At 45.5% G+C, this 17,551-nt stretch overlaps 1 pseudogene; it reads left to right on the top strand.

The window, feature by feature from the left end:
- The first annotated feature begins 7,638 nt into the window (after window positions 1-7,638).
- Window positions 7,639-8,377, top strand: LOC119397271 (uncharacterized; annotated as a pseudogene).
- Window positions 8,378-17,551: the final 9,174 nt, after the last annotated feature.

Genomic DNA, 17,551 nt, shown 5'->3' with positions numbered 1-17,551 from the left:
GAAGACCTACTTTGTTTTTTAGCTTGGTGAACAATAGTCAAGGAAGCATGCAGCACTGAAGAATGAGGGCGGCGCAACATTACCGGAGGTGGTGTGCTGTGAAAATGCATCGTGAAAGCCGCTACGCATAAGCATTTTTTTAGGTGACCTTTGTCACAGTTTAGACATGCGTCATATTTACTGATGTTTTATCCCAGCTAGCTCGGACCAACGTTACACAACACAAATGAGAGACACGACTGAGGGTGTTGTGTTTGCGGTACCATCGCGCGTGCTGAAAATTCCGAAAACATTTTTTTTTTGCGAGCGCCGATCGACTTATTGAAAAACAATGGCGCAAACAATTATTAGCACAAACGCGGAAATACGGAACGGACGTGTGATTACGCAATGTATTCGGAGTATGATACTTAACGGTTTCGACCCGCTACAGCATTCGTTGTATTATCTGTCTTGGGATAAAAATTTAGGGCGCGAAAGACGAACATAAAAGAGACAGTGCACGGATGTCGAGCGCGCGCGATAGCACCTCATAAATAAAAAAAAACGTCCTCAACTAAAATACATTTACAGACAGATCGGTTGTGTAACAGGCAATTTACCTAGCTTAACAGCTGTTATGTCGTTACAAAGGTGAGATGATTTAAAGAGAGAACATACTATTGGACTCGACTACTTGCAGCGCTTCTTGGATCGCTTCCCATAGCGCAAGTTTACTCGTTCTTTTTCTGTACTCGTTGAGAGTAATATCCCACAAAACCGGCCGCTTTGCCACTTCTTCTATCAACAACTCGTTGAAGGACGCGCGCGACATCTTGAAAAAGAAGGCAGCAGCAGACGTTTTTCAGTAGCAGACGACTCGCATGTACGCAACATGAGCAAGCGTTGTGGCAGTTTCGCACACTGGGAGCGCAATATCATAGTTCCTCAACCCACAAATACAAGGTCGCACATGTAATTCTAGCTGCTGTTATTGATTTTTTACTTTTTACCCGCGAATTAGTGATCGCATCTTAGCTTATTGCTGTCGTTTTTTGTGTGTGCGTTAATACGGCGCTAACTCACGACACTGTCATGACGACGGACGACGCGCGCCACCTTTCGAATTGTGGTATCGCGTGGACGCAGTGACACCAAATACTTTTAAATGCGAATGCATTTCTTAGTCGGGGTTGTCGTGCGTCCCTGGCCGGCGTGCGCACAGATCTCTCCGCGCGCGCTCCTCCTCGCCCCTAGAAACAGCTGCGCCGCGCCAAGCAACCGGAGCAGGTGGTGAGCGGCGGAGGGTAAGGGAGAGGAGGAGCGCGTGGACGTGTGATGGCGCTCGCATCGCGGAGCAGCGGAGAGTAAGGGAGAGGAGGAGTGTACCCGGAGAGGGCGCTCGCATCGCGGAGCTCGCTCGGCGGAGAGAGAGCTCGAGCGCGCCTCCTCTCTGCGCTCGGACCTATATATATCATGCAGGGAGCGCGCGCTTTGGTGTCTTGATAGCGATGGAAGTCGCTGAAGTCGAATCTCTCGCGGCAACGATACCACTAGGACGAAGTGTAACACAAGGCAACTCGAGCATTACGCCTCTACGTGCACACTGTCGTCTCTCCATTAATTAATCGCACACTCATCGGGTGCACCCAAATGCATTCGCATTTCCTCACGATCCCCTTCGGGGAGGTGCGGGGGATTTTTTGTGCCTTCATGTGTATGCGTGTCTCGTTTTCTTTCTTTTTTTTCAGGTATACACAGATGCCTCCATAATAAACATTTTCACTCGCACGTCAACACTGTCGCACGTCTGTCTTCGCGAGTTTTCCTCTTCGATCGGAATGGCAGCTCGTACATTTACGGAACTCTTTCAGTATGAACATCTCCTGTTGTTGGAGTAGAAGATGTTGCTCTCGCTAAGTAATCCCAACAGTCCAGCTGAACTTGAAAATGACTACGAAGACGCAGACCTGCCTTCACATGCACCTGTGTCGCAGCATTTCCACTTCAAGCTGCAGAAGTTGTTTCTACTGGAGAAGAAGAAACTGCTCTCGCAGATGATCAGCACGAGGCGCTGGTGGACACGCTCTATTTGGATGAACCGCATACAGGAGTCCGAGTTTCACACAGCGGTGAGTATTGGGCGCTCTGTGACACACACACACACACACATGCACACACTGAGAGAGAGAGTCTGTCACTGATCTATGCCTGTATCAAATAAGCAAAGCTCTCGAGCTGAAAAAGCAACACAACTGGAGGTTCCTGTGGACGGATAATTGCCGCATTAAAGCCCGCAAGACAGAGGGAAGTCGCGTGTACGTCATTTCTTGCACTAGCGACCTCTCGCTAATCACTCCATAGCTGTTCAAGCTTCCTCGTTTTCTTATCCAATCAGATCTACATTCACGACAATGTATTTCACTTCAGAAGAACTGAAATGTTCACTTAATAACACCAAACACACCCACAAATCCTTGATACATTTTAACATACGTAGCCTGTCAAAGAACTATGATAGCATGGTAGATTTCTTTTCTAATCTAAATAACCCCTTCACTATCATCTGCCTCTCGGAAATATGGCTGTCAAACGCTGATATTGTGTTATTTGGCATTCCCGGTTATACAATGGAAGCATGCGTCCGTAAGGACACTCGTTATGGCGGTTCAGCCATTCTGATTCAAGATAATCATTCGTATCGTCGTCGCCACGATCTGTATTTCTCATGTTCTAATGTTGAGTCTGTATTTTTGGAATTCGACACGTCATTCCTTTCCGCTAACAGTAGAAACACAATCATTGGATCTATATAATGCTCCCCGTCATCTTGTCCTACTCTCTTTTGCTCTCAACTGGATGCTATCTTGAACGTCATTGCTAATGAAAACAAGAATATCATCATTCTCGGTGACATAAACATAGACATTACTAACCCTACTGATAGTCATTGCTCTAACTACACCGCATGCTATGAAGGTTATGGCCTGGATTCACTTATAGCTGTCCCCACCAGATGTCCCCCTTGTGGTTCTCAATCATTAATAGACCACATATTATCAAATTTACAAATCGAGCAACTCGCTGGTGTAATCACTGTTCCTATTACGGACCACTACCCCGTGTTTGCGTTGTTAAACTCAACCAACAACCGTACGCATAGAAACACAAGAAAAACCCACTTTAACACTTCCAAGTTCATCAAACAAATTGCAGAGACAGATTGTAATTGGATTCTTTCGGCAAGTGATCCAGTCATAGCATTCCAGCAATTTAAGAACAAAATTAGAACGGCGTACTTACAGTGTATGAGCATAACACAGGTCTCACGCTGGTTTTCAGCTCCAAGAAACCCATGGATAACAACATCGCTCTTACAAAGCATTAATAAGCGTGAAAACCTACACAAAAAGATCAAGCGTCAGCCTTTCAATGAAACGCTGAAGTCGCGATACGTAGCTTATTCTAATACACTCGGCAGACTCTTGAAAGAAGCTAAACGCACTTACTTTGAGAATGCAATAATTAAACACAAAAATGACACTCGTAAAACATGGGATACAATCAGGTCATTTCTTCATTTGTCTTCACCTAGCCGCAATCCTAGTAGACTGAATACAGGAACAAGGGTGGTAACAGAAGCCACTGATATCGCAAATGAGTTCAATGCTTTCTTCTGTCCTACACCTGATCATTCACAGTCAACACTCTATCACAGTCACACAGTCAATACTCAATCAACACAGTCAATACACAATCAGACCCCTTATTCATTTTACCTATATCCCACATCACCGAACGAAGTATCCAATGCAATAACTAGTTTACGGACTACTGGACCCGGTCTTGACGATTTGCAGCCCTCTAAAATCAAATTAATATCACCTCACATTGTGGAAGTGCTCGCACATATAATTAACTGCATGTTTAAAACAGGTGTTTTTCCCAACGAGTTAAAACACGGTAAAATAACTCCCGTATTCAAAAAAGGTGACAAAGAATTAGTATCTAACTATCGGCCAATCTGTATTCTACCCTTTTTTAGCAAGATCATAGAAAAACTACTTGTTAACCGCCTAACAAACTATTTCCAAAAATTTAATCTATTATCACCTGAACAACATGGGTTTCGCAGAAACTACTCCACTGAAACAGCTATTTTATCATTCACTGACAAAATAAAGCATGCCCTTGACAGCGGCCATATTGTCGGCTCAGTATTTGTAGATTTTAGCAAGGCATTTGACACCATCTCTCATGACATCCTATCTCACAAGCTAGAGGCTGTGGGCATTCGCGGCCCAGCACTTTCACTCATACGTAGCTATCTAACTAACAGAACGCAGATTGTAAATTTCGAAGGTTCATTGTCACATGTTAAACCAGTCATAATGGGTGTCCCACAAGGCTCGCTTCTAGGTCCCATCTTGTTTCTCGTATACATTAACGATCTTCCCAACTGCCTAACTAGCACCTCATCCATTTTATATGCTGACGATACCACTATATTTACTTCTAGCGATTGCATGAGTACCATAATAACCCGACTCAACTGTGACCTGAGCAACTTATCAGCTTGGTGCAATAAAAACAAACTTCGTATCAATGCGTCTAAAACCCAATTCATGCTTTTTCATACAAATAAACGTGTCATCCCATCTGCACCCTCACTCATCCTTAATGATCATATTCTGTCACCTACACATGAAGTCATCTTTCTTGGAATCAAGCTCGATCGTCATCTAAAATTTAACCTGCATGCTGAAATGATCTCGAAAAAGATCGCCTTTGGTATCAGAGTACTAATTTTAACACGCTCGTTTTTCCCACAGCATATCAGAACTTCACTTTATTACGCATTTATACATAGCCACCTTCAATACTGCATTTCCGTCTGGGGAAACACATATAGCACGCATTTAACACATCTACAACATTTACAGAATCAGGCCTTGCGGATCATAAATTTTTCTAGCTACATGTCTCATTCGGTACTAAATTACACTTCATTAAGCATACTACCATTACGCTACATGGTTCAGCTCAAACTGGTTTTACTAATATATCGCACACTTAACTATGAAATCGCTATCGATACATTTCAAGCATCTGCTCTAACTAATAGTAATAACACTAGATTTTCATCTAACAGCAACATTTTACTTCCCCGAATAAACACAAATTATGGGAAATTCACAGCTCTTTTTACTGCCATTCAATACTGGAATATTTTGCCTCTACATATTAAAGCATGCCGCACAACAATATTATTCAAAAAACACATGAAGTCACACCTACTAACAACATTGCTCGCTATTGATTCATTATGACTATATGCGTAAAGCGTTTCATTCATAATATGTATCATAAAATTGTGTTGAACTTCTTTCTCCAATTTTTGGTTTGTTGTTTCTAGAAATTTATGATTTCGCTAAAATTAGTTGTCCGGATGTTTTATTATTTATATATGACCTGTACACCGTGTTCTTTGACAATACCTTATGTTTATATAAGTTACGTTGATTGCAATTTTTATCGTCTATATTTAGTTCTGTACTATTTTCTCGTGAATTACGTTTCTTGTACAGAATTACCTTTTGTTGGTTCTTTCCATTGTTCTTTTTTGCTATATGCCCTGCTTATTATTATCTCGCACTTTTTTTTTCTTACTCTTTAACTGCTTTCTGCCATCATGCAATTTATTGATACTGACAAATGACTAATAGGAGGTCCCCCTGGCAGTTTTGTAACTCCGGTACCTCCTTCTGTACTAATGGTGAATAAAGAATTGAATTGAATTGAAATTGAAAAAAATGCTTTACACACACACACACACACACACACACACACACACACACACACACACACACACACACACACACACACACACACACACACACACACACACACACACACACACACACACACACACACACACACACACACACACACACACACACACACACAAACTGAGAGAGAAAGAGAGAGTCAGTGTCACTGATTCATGCCAAGATACAAATATCTTCTCGTTTGTTTCATTCAGATGACCTTGCACATTTCTGGTGACCAACAGTACTTTATAAAGTACTACAGGATGTCAGTTGAAAAATTTGAGCAGCTTCATGCCCTTTTGGAAGAGCATCTCACGAAGCTCCATGAAGTCCGTGAGCCGATCCCGTCACGTGCAAGGCTTGCAATCACTATCAGGTATGTCTTTTGCACAGGTATTTGCGCTGTTGTGCAAAATGATTTTCAGTAACTGACCTAACTGCGTGTAAATGCAATGGAACTGGACATCTCATAGCTGAATTATGAAGAAATGTAGTCAAACTTGTGCGCAGTTACAATATATGTGGACAAGCGAACGGCTCTCTTATTTTTTAGCTGGTCCAATCTAGAATGTGCATAGTTATTAACAAGCAAATCATTGCTCCACTAGCTGCGACTTATTTTACTTTCAAGGCCTTCAGTCACTATCTTCATTAGGTCAATTCTTTTCATTTACTGCAGGTAATGCAGCATAACGCTGGCACAATGAAGTAAACCTTTTCGCTGATGCTGGCTGTGCGTTCTAGGAACAATTTGAGTACGCCGAATGTATGTTTTGTCGTGCCAGCTTTGATATGAAGGGGTTGTTTTGTGCAAGCACAGCATGGACCATTTGAGGTTGTCGCACGTTACCGCAGTAAATAGAGCTGAACTTCTTTTTTTAGGTACTTGGCCTCGGGCATGTATATGTAAGATGTGGCACTTGAATTTCGGGTAGGAATTTCTACTGTGAGCTCCATAGTGCACTCCACAAGCAGACTGTTGTGGAACACTCTGCAGCCCCTATGCCTAAAGGTATGTATCGTACATGCAGTGGATATTTATGCCATGAAGTCACAGAAGGATAATTCACACATCATGTAGATTATCCACTTTTAGTGGCAATAATTAGCATTTATGGGTAGCCTTCTGAACTGCTGGATGACAGCTCTTCTTATATATGAGCCAGAGGAACAAGTATACTTTTGTGACACGTTATTCTGACACACACTTACTGGTGTTGTCCTACTTTAACGTGTCCTGTAAATATAAACTACTCACATGTCCTGTAAATAAAATATACTCACATTTGTGATTAACTTCGCTTCTCACTCCATTATTTGGGTGGGCAGGTGAGCCTCAAGCTATTCCGAAATGGCTTTTCCCTTCCCCTCCAATCACATGTGTAGTGCTAAATCAATAAAATCAAATCAAATGTCACACAACATGCAAACCCCGCTATCAAGAATGGCGCGTCACACAATTACTTCGCGTGCATACGTTCACAGGATTCTGCTTCAGAGTGCCTAATATGCATTGCACATACGAATGTGCATTTAATGCTAAGTAGCAGTTTCATATGTCACTTCTGTCTTGTGTCATTTGTTACAATTTTCAGCAACTGTTGCACCCTTCTCTCCGTCAGGCACCAACAAGTGAAACGTGGAAAATTGTTGCGAATGGTTTCCAGGCAAAGCGAAACTTTCCCAACTGTGTTGGTGCAGTCGACGGGAAACACGTACAAATACAGGCCCCGCTAAACTCGGGCAGCTTGTAATACAAGTACAAGGTACTGGTGCTTACTTTTTACATTGTGTGGTGAGGATTATACAACGCAGCACTTCGGCATTACAGGGAACCTTCTCCGTTGTTTTGATGGTGGTTTGTGACAGTGACCTCAAGTTTGTCGTTGTTGATGTTGGAGCATTTGGTCGTCAGAGCGATGGGGGCACGCTTGGCTTGTCACGGTTTGGCAAGTGCCTCGAAAATGGCAAACTTGGCCTTCGCGCCCCAGAGACCCTGCCCGGAACAAACACACAGGCACCACATGTATTTGTAGGAGACGACGCTTTCCAGCTACGACAGGACTTTCTCAAGCCCTACTCGGGATGACAACTAGGTAGTGAGAAGCGAATTTTTAACTACAGGCTCAGCAGGGCAAGGTAACTGTCATTATTGTCAGCGTTACAGCAAAGCACTAAAACGTTGTAATGCAAACTGGACTTTTTCATTTCCTTCTAGGAGTTGTTCGCAGAACACTTTCGGTGTAATGGTCTCAAGGTTCTGGATTTTACGCCACGCCATCAACTTACTGCCAAAGAATGTTGACTACATCGTAATGGCATGCTGCGCGCTTAACAACTTCCTTCGGGACGACGCCATCTACATGTCCCAGTGCTACGACGACATAACTGCACAAGAGCAGGAAAACAGTGGCTGCGATGGCACTGCACTGATGAGTCTGCAGCCACCTGTTGGCCACAACTACACTAGATTCGCAGCAGTCACACGGGATCTATACTGCGATTACTTTGTAAGCGTGCACGGTGCCATCCCATGGCAGCAAAAGCATGCTGGCGTGCGACCGTGACTTTATGCGCGCTTGCGTGCAAAAAACGCGCTCACTTCTTAGCGACCCATTTCTGGCATACATGCTGATGACGACACTGCGCTCACAAAAAGATTTCAGTAAACAGGCTTACTGCGTTTAAAAAAATTCACTTATTTTCCTTTCACTTTGTCTTCAATGTAAGAGCACCTAGGCTGTTTGCCGGCTTTGCTACATTGCTGTGCACGTTTGAAGCGAAGGAGCGTTTTAGATACGCCAGAACATCACCAACTAAATGCACTCAATATAATGAAAACAAGTGCAATGGTTCCAGCCTTTCGGGCTTCAGCCCGCACACAAGGGGTGCGTGTTGGAGCCAACGTTTCGACAAGTGCATTTGTCTTCGTCAAGGCTGCAGCGCAGTTCCAGCCTTGAAGAAAAGTGCACTTGCGAAATGTTGGCTCCAACACGCAACCCGTTCACATTGTTTCATCACATGCTTCCATCTTCCCCTTCCTGCCGTTCTTTTGGATCACACACACAAGGACTGTCCTCGAACATGTCACACACCACGGAGGTCGTACAGTTACTTAGTGCAGTATGAACTGCAAAGTGGTATGATTTTTTAGCAATCTGCGCCAAAAAAAAACTATCAAGTACACTTTTTCTACACTAGGCTTGGAAAATAAGTCAACGACGCTGCTCATGCACTACAAGGCGTATCACGAGCGCTTCAATACAACGAATGCGGACATTCAGGTAGAATTCAGGGAAGGTAGGAGCATCAAGAGACGAAACGTTGTTCAACATGGGGTGTCGCTGGAGGAGATTACCACAAGCGCTACTGTCGAAATGTTGCCTCAAGCGACCCCCTGTCGACGAGTGCTCTTGTTGAAACGTTGCGTTTGAAAGGAAGCCTACGCAAGAGAAGTGCACTGGTCGAAACCTTGAGTCCAGCGACATTCCGTGTTGAAAAATTTTTCGTCTGCTCCCTACAGCAAAGAATGTACAGATGAGTTCACGGTCGCGATACAGCAGCAGTGATCGCGAATAGCTTGTACGTAAAAAAATCTGAAAGTTGTGGCGACATTCGAAAGTCGCTTCTTCAGGCGTAGGCTCGTATTATAACTCACGACTCGTGTTAGTGCATCCAAAAAAGTACGTGTAGTGCGAGCACACAAAGATAACATCCCAAGGTACAAACAAAACAAAGCTGCGTAACAAGGAGAATCGCACACATGTGATGGACACCATATGGCCATGAACTGCAATGTATTCGCGTGTTGCAGCTGCTCAGCTCTACAAAACCTCACTTAATTCGTTACGAAGTCAAAAGACGCATAAAAATGGAGGAAAGTACCCAGATGTACGAGCTTTTATTTCCTCTGTTCAGCGCGTCACTAGTGATCGTACGTACCAGACTCTGTAATCCACATCTCCGCACGCGCTGACCCACCACAACTCACAGCACAAAAACGTCGACGCAATTTCGACGGCTTGGCCGAGCCGGTGCTATTTCGAAGGGTCCAGACCGAAAAATCGCTCTGCCGCTGCGAACAGAGGGAAAAATGTCCAATATGTTGGTCGCTCGCCGCTCACCACTGCGGCGGGAGCGAATGGCCCTTTAGGGGCGTAGCTCCTCTTAGTCTAACCTTGTCACGTCTCCGTTGTCCGGCGTATATCCCGGCAGCCGGCAGTAAACGGCAGTATCTGTCCGGTGGTGGTGTGCGGCGTGACCACCCTTACTGCGCATGCGCATACCCTCTCCACACACCTCCTCTCCACTCCCCCTCACCATTCCCCATGTCCTCCACCCCTCTCCCATTTCCCTCTCCACTCACCCTCTCCCCTCCCCCTTTCCACTCTTCCTCTGAAACGCGGGCTAGACATGCCGAAATTCTCTCCTGCGCAACGCCGCGATGAGCTCGAGCGCATGCGCGTCCCCTCCCCTTCTCTCTCCTCTCCTACGCTGCCCCCCTCTCGCCCGCCTGTCGACCGTGTTCCCCGCTCGCCCTGTGGGAATTAACGGCCGGGCTAGATGGAAGATACGACGCGCGTAGCGTCCCTCTTCGCGTTCCACGACGCGAGGTCGGTAGCATGCCCAACGAACGCCAACGGAACGCGATCGTGCAGGTGCTCCGGCTTCGCATCGCCTCATGGTCCTCCTACGGTCCCGTAGGAGGACCATGACACCTCATTCTCTTTTACAGTCTTACCCTCGGAAGTTTTGGTGCATTGTTAATGGTCCGAAAAATAAGAACATCGATCCTTGTAAGGAACTTGGTTTAGCGATGGCTAGTGACAGGTGCTGTGAAGCTTTGCAAGACGTATTTAAAAGCGCATTTTCTACTGACAACTCTAACGATTTAACAATTCAAGCTGATCCTGGGCATCCTCGTATGAAAACAATTATCATTGATCAATTAGGGCTCTTTAACCTCATACTGAAAATGAAAACGTCAGCACCTGGCATAGGCGGAATCGTTCCAAGCTGCGGTGGGCAGCGTTAGTTACTTATATGCATACTGCTACATGTACGGCTGCCATTGAACAATGTAAGCTTACGTGCTTGCTGTGGCTTTTGCCAGTGGAGCCTTTTCGGTCCCCTGGAGACATGACAAAATTATGTATAATATTGCTAGAATACGCTTCGTGCGAATACCACCCCGAGACAACTGTATGTATTGCCCAGAAGCGACAGGCGAGCCCCCGCACCCGCCGACATTGCAGTGGCCACGTTTTCTTACGTAATGGTGATTATAGCTTTAGTAGCCCAATCTCTCTGTAGTATACTTGAGTTCATTCACAGCACTCAGCTGCCCTTACTTTTGAGGTGAAAAGTACAGTTTCTCTTGACTTGAACTTATGGGTTCTCTGGCTGAGCCAACAGCGAGGACGGCTAGTTCCCCTGATAACGGTTTGCACACGGCACGTATCTACGCACGCGGTTTGCCTGTCCCCGTGGATGTCTCTTTTGCTGACTAATTGGTTTACGGACGGCACGCATCCCTTCGTGGTTGCGCTTCTTTAAACTTTCGCTTCTTGAAAGGAGCGGACGTACAAGACAAGAAAAAGCAAAGTGTTACGCTGAACGTTCGCAAGTGCTTTTTCTTGCTCTCTAACACTCTTTATTCTTGCATTCGAAGAACATATTCGTGATTTCTTTTTTTGCAGTTGCGCGTGAAGTGGGGAAGTCGTAAGTTTTTGGCAGAGATGATGTAGCGCCGACTAGTATGCAATGTCTTGTTCTTGTTCAGCTTCAACTGTGGCTCACACCCACTGTGGGGGATTGGTCAAGAATTGAGTAGTTTTATAAAATGTTATATTACTTTAGAAGGGAGGTTGCAGAATAGAAACATTACAAATTTGATAGGAAATTTTGGCGCTCGATCAAATATGTGGAAAAAAGAGTAATATTAAAATAAAATAGATCAATACCCTAATTTTTTAAGTATATACATGTGTCGACACAGAAGGATAATAATATAGATTAGCTAGTTAACCGATTGGTTCCACTGATGTAATCCCCCACAGCCACGCAAACCTTCGCATTGGAGAACCCAGAAATAAAAGTTCCAAAAGACAAAATCTCAGGCACATATAAATTACAGGAACGAGTCTGTAGTCAGCCCCATCATTGTCGTCGTTATTCATTTTTAGTGCGCCACTTTGGAAGGAAAGACCATGAGCCCTTCCCCAATCGCGGAAGAGGAGGCAAGCGAAGCTTGGAATCGGCGTGCCTGACGTACTGCTTTTCTTTCTTTCCTCCTTTACAGGAAGCGGCCGTCCCGAGAACGCTGCTTTCGGGCTGAATCGACATGACGTCTTTCATGCCCTTTACAGCGTACGTCCGCCTGTAGAACGGTCCAACGAAAGGACCATCACGCGATAGGAGTCCTGGAATAGGGACCCTCCCCATTTTCTTTGCACTCTATTAAAGGAATGTTTTCATCATGCGATGATGTAAACACGGTCAGGAGATCAATTTACTCGAAGCCAGAATTTTCCTGAAATATGCAATTCCTGATATCGACCTTACGCGTTGTCCAGCAGATCGCTTTTAGTCCGCCAACACGAAATATTTCAATAAAGCGCCCATATCAACTTCTTTGTGCATCGTCGGTAGAACGCATTCGCATGCTTGAGTTCAGTTTGGGCAGGAATGGGCGCGTGCCCTAGTGTTCAAGGCACTCGCTTTCGGCCCCTGAGGATCCAGGGCCGAACACCAGACCTGCAAAGGAAATGTATTTTGTTTTATTAGATGCGAAGCATCTTATGGCGAAATTCAAACCGGTGGTTGTGGTGGTGGTGGTGGTGTGCGGCGTGACCACCCTTACTGCGCATGCGCAAGCCCTCTGCACACACCTCCTCTCCACCCCTTCTCTCCCCCGTACCACCTGTCCACTTCCCCTCTCCCCTGTCCCCCTCCCCCTTTTCATCTCCCATTTCCCTTCTCTCCTCCCCTTTCCACTTTGCCCCTCTCCACTCCCCCTCTGAAACGCGGGTCGACATGCCGAAACGCTGCTTCGCATCGCCTCATGGTCCCCTCTAGCGGGAGATGGTGTGATTTTTTTAAAATTATTTTTCAGTGCGAGGTAGCGGTGGATGAGGAGGGTTTTTTGGAACACCACCATCACTAGCTACAAAGCTCAGTCAAAACAAGCTTCACTTGAATATGCCAGGCCTGCGCGGCACACGCAGCACATTCACAGCGATAGCTGGTAGAGTGGCCTTTCTAAAGCCTGTTGTAAACTCTCTTAGCAAGACTACTGAGAGCACAGTTGCAAGGTACCCACTGCGCCATAAATCAAAATTTTATGGGGTACAGAAATGCCCACTATGTCATTATTCAGGAATCTCGGAGGATCGAGGTACACGCTACTCTCTAAGGCATTATGTGCACTTTGTTGATGTTGTGGCTGAAGACGGAGAATTATCGATGAGACAGTTCTAATGGGTGGCAAGTTTTAAAGCACCCAATATTAGTAAAATTCGCATTGTGTAACGCCTGCTTGTTATTTTGCTCTTTTTTCAGGCTATATTACACCTGTTAACGCGATTCCTTGCCAGACATGGCGCCTGTATAGGCTCTTTATGTGAAGGAGATTAGAGCACCGGCGTGCATCTGTGGCAGAATGCTCAACTACCACGGAGACGGCCTGGGTTCGAATCCCGCTGGTTCCTGTATATTTGTTCCTCATTGTGCGCAATAGCGGTAATGGAGAACGGCGCCACCGGACAACTACGCCAACCAAATCGACTTTTGTTGTAATTTCATAAACGCTTTCACTGTAAAATGGAATGGTCTCGTCAAACACTGACTGGCGAAGCTGACTGGTCAATCGTAAAAGAAACTAGATACATTTAACTAGGGTGTTATTGGCTCGAAGTGTTCGCGGATGACGCCATGTGGAATATGGCCAACATTGAGTGAAATTGGTTAGGACTCTAGAATGTGATAGTGGGTATTTGCAACAGAAATTGACCAGTTTTGAGTAAACATATTTTAGGAACAAAAGAAACACACTTGTGTGTCACGTTACAATGCAACTTAAAATACGAGCGCGTAACTTAAACAGCGACTTCGAAAGACAAGGACAAGCGCATACCAAACTTGACAAATTAGGTTCTCGGCATAGGTCTTTTGCTCGTCTTCACCTTAACTAGATCAATACCGGTGAACTTGTCAAATACAGAACTAACGGCACATTGTACTTTTTCGAGAAATTGACATTTTCTAAGCGCAGCAAATCCTCCCTCTTAATCTGAAGGACCTCACGTAGTTCATTGTCAACTAGACAGTTTTTGGTCTGGCCTAAACGTAGATGATTGGTAACAGGCTTACCGCGTTGACGCGAGTCAAGCCTTTCCAAGATGCACCTGTCACAGTCTTGTTGGGGAACCAGATTGGACACACTTCTAACAATGGCTAACAGGTCCGGAGGGTTGCGCTAGAGAGGCTATAGAAGGGTTTGCTAGTGTCGTGAGCAGACGCCTCTGTCGGCCGCCGCGGTGAAACGTGTTTTTATGACGCCGCTATAGAGGCGCTGCGCTCCGGAGACGAGTTAGAGGCGAGCTGACGAGCTGGCCCCGCTGCCGCTGCCGATCGTTGTTTGTTTGCTTGTGTTTGCGCTTGGTTGTGTGGAAGCGCGAGTTTTGTTCGTCTCTGCACGTGGTGAGTCAACGTACGCCTCTGTTCTGCTATACTGCGGCTTACCTGATATGTTTCCGTCGAACATCAACTGTGACATTACCGTGATTTCTTCGTAGTTTTGAGTATGCCTGCTAAGAAAGGCAGGACATGTTTCGTGCCGCTGTGCAAACGCGGGTACAAAATGTTTGCTGAAAAAGTCTCCCTGTTCCGTGCTCCGGCGGACTCACTTCGTCGAGAAGAATGGGCAAGGAACATAAAACGAGAAGACAGAGTGCTGGACGAGACATGCGTTGTGTGTGTCTTTTGACGATCGGTTTATTGTGAGGACCCTCAAGCACATCATTAACGGAGAGCTTGTAGAGGTGTCTAACGTCATCGCTCAATTACAGATACATGCTAACATTGAATTTGAACCAAGACAAATTAGAGAATGTTTTTGGAATTGTTAGACAATCGTTTGGGTGCAATGCTCACCCCTTCCCAGAGCAGTTGTTGCTCATAGTTAACAATCTAGCGTTCTACAACTTAGCGAAACCACCTAGAAGTGGTAACCCGCTAGCAGAGATCATAAGTGCACTCTTGGGGCCATCAGACATCGGAAAACAAAAGGCAGCACGCATTACAAGCTTAATTGGTGAACTCTTGGATGAGGGAAACCTCGCAAATGCTTCAGCTGTGCTTGAAGACAGTAGTATTTTTTACCACAAAGGCTGTGTTGAAAAGAAAAGTGACAGCCATTTAATTTTCTATGTTGTTGGCTGTGTCGTCAGGAAAGCACTTAAAAGGTTCCCATGCCCCACATGTGCATCTGCTTTAGCCATTTTGCCTCTGCAGGCAGAGACAAATGAGAATGCCTCATTGACGAGGAAATTTGACCATGGGCGCTTACTGTACCCCTCGAAACACCTTGAAGACTTGATTGCAAAGCTGGAGAACGCGATTACTGTGTTTTTCAGCAGAAATGAGCTGCGTGCTGAATGTATGCTATCATTCTTAGAGTTTTTGCATGAGCATGACCTCTAGAAAGTTGGCTGCAGCAAGCTTGGTCAATCACTCACTAGAGAAATTGTTAAGTTTTATAGTTTAACCAGGCTGCACTTCTTCACTAAAGCCATCAACAAAGAGAAGTCTACGCAACGCGAGATGCAAAAGCTGCTCAAACTGAGGCGCCTGTCAGTGATATCCGAACTGCAGCAGCGAAATATTGAATTCAATAAACGTGTCACTTTTGTGCTCTGTTCCCTTCATTACACCGTTTCGTCATTGTGGCTCCGCAGCGGAACGATCATGCGTTCCTAACCTGAGGGCCGAACTTTGGTCCTTATTCAACTATACTGTTTCCCACTTACAAGACGTTTTTTTTTTCTGGAAGCCTGGAGTCGCTTACATTAAAACAGAGTGATGAAAATGATAGAAATAAAAAAAATCAATAATACGCCGTTTAATGTATAATAAAAGCGGGCCTATACAACTCCAACGTTGGGTTGCAAGAACTGCCAGCATCTGCTTCTAAGTGCAGTTTCAGGGGCGACGGACCGAAAATGCAGCTGCCCAAGAATGCTACACAGTACATCACGACGCTCGTATTGTCCTGACTGCATAAGCCAAGGAACGATTGCGAGCGTGCAGATAAATTATACAAAAATGCACACATACAAGGCATTGCTGGGTTTCGCTCGTAAGCGGGCGAAAGAGCGCGCGCCCCGCGCCAGCGGGCCGGAGCGCCACCTGTGCGCTGTCATAGCAAATGATTTCAACTGCGCCGACTCGTTCACAACATTAGTCAAACCCTTCTAGCCTTTCTAGTTGCGCTTCTTTTGACGGCGAATTTGGGTCCTAAGCTTAGCGTCCTTTGCACGAAGTCCGGAAGCGAAACGTAAGGTTGGCGATGTTTCGCTTCCGGACTTCGTGCAAAGAATGCTAAGCCAAAGACCCAAATTCGCTGCACACGAATGAACACTCAGGGGAAGCAACGGCCCTGTTGTTCTCTATGATGTACCATCAGGAGCTCTCGTTGGCACGCGTAATACTTGGTCCTTAAAGTGGTCCAGTACCACTCTTCCAAGTAATTATTGAACGATCACAGTATTGGAGTTTATTGCCTCACGAATCGATTGCGGCACAAATTTTTCGAATCCTTTAAGAACCAGCGGAGTTTCAGGCATTTGTGCCGCGCTTTTTAACACGAAAGTGTTTTATGCCGGGGTCGACCAAGACCTCAGTGACGTATTTCCGTCACGGAAATGACATCGAAAAAATATACACAATCAGATGGCAAAGAAAAAAGGTTCACGGCCTCACGGCCTCAAATAAGTTGTCTAAACTTTGCAAAAGCAGCAACCCAGTTGCTCAAGGAAGGCTTGGCTGCAGTAAGAACCACAAGGCACGTTACGTGCCCTGCAAGGAAGGTGCTGTTTACCAGATCCCCTTATCGTGTGGTAAGAATTATGTAGGACAAACGGGGCGTTGTCTTAATGACAGGCTCAGGGAGCACTGCAACAATGTCAGGAAAGGCAGCTATGCCCTCTCGCTCGTCTGTTGTCTGTTTTTTGCGCTGAACTACATGATGACTGACTCGTTCCAACTCGCCCAACTAGCAACGTCGCTTAACACAGCACTTCAAATAAGCACAAAATACTAGAACAATTGGCAACGGTCAATGGATTGAAGGAAGCTCGTCCAGTTACCGACCCCTACACATTCTGCTGCCTGAGCACTCTTAAAGATCCCTCAGGGAGTCTTGGTCGCTGGGCCTTGTGCCTGCAAGAATTTTCCTACTCGGTCGTGTACAAATCTGGCCGCCTGCACTAGGACACCGATTGCTTCTCCCGGTACCCTGTCAACGATCCTGATGACACCGACGGGAACACGGTGCTCTCCATTTTTTCAGTGTTCCGACTTCATTCACATTGCCCAAGAACAGAAACGGGATACAATGCTGCTTGACATCATCAGCCGCACGGAATCTTTTTCAAACGACGCCTCCGTCCGGCGTTTTGTGCTTCAAGAGGGCGTCCTATACCGCCGCTATTTCCGGCCTGACGGGCCTGATCTTCTTATTG

This window comes from Rhipicephalus sanguineus, chromosome 6 (genome assembly GCF_013339695.2).
Source record: "Rhipicephalus sanguineus isolate Rsan-2018 chromosome 6, BIME_Rsan_1.4, whole genome shotgun sequence".
Taxonomy (NCBI): domain Eukaryota; kingdom Metazoa; phylum Arthropoda; class Arachnida; order Ixodida; family Ixodidae; genus Rhipicephalus; species Rhipicephalus sanguineus.
Note: the sequence above shows the minus strand (reverse complement) of the source record. Positions and strands in the feature narration are given on the sequence as shown.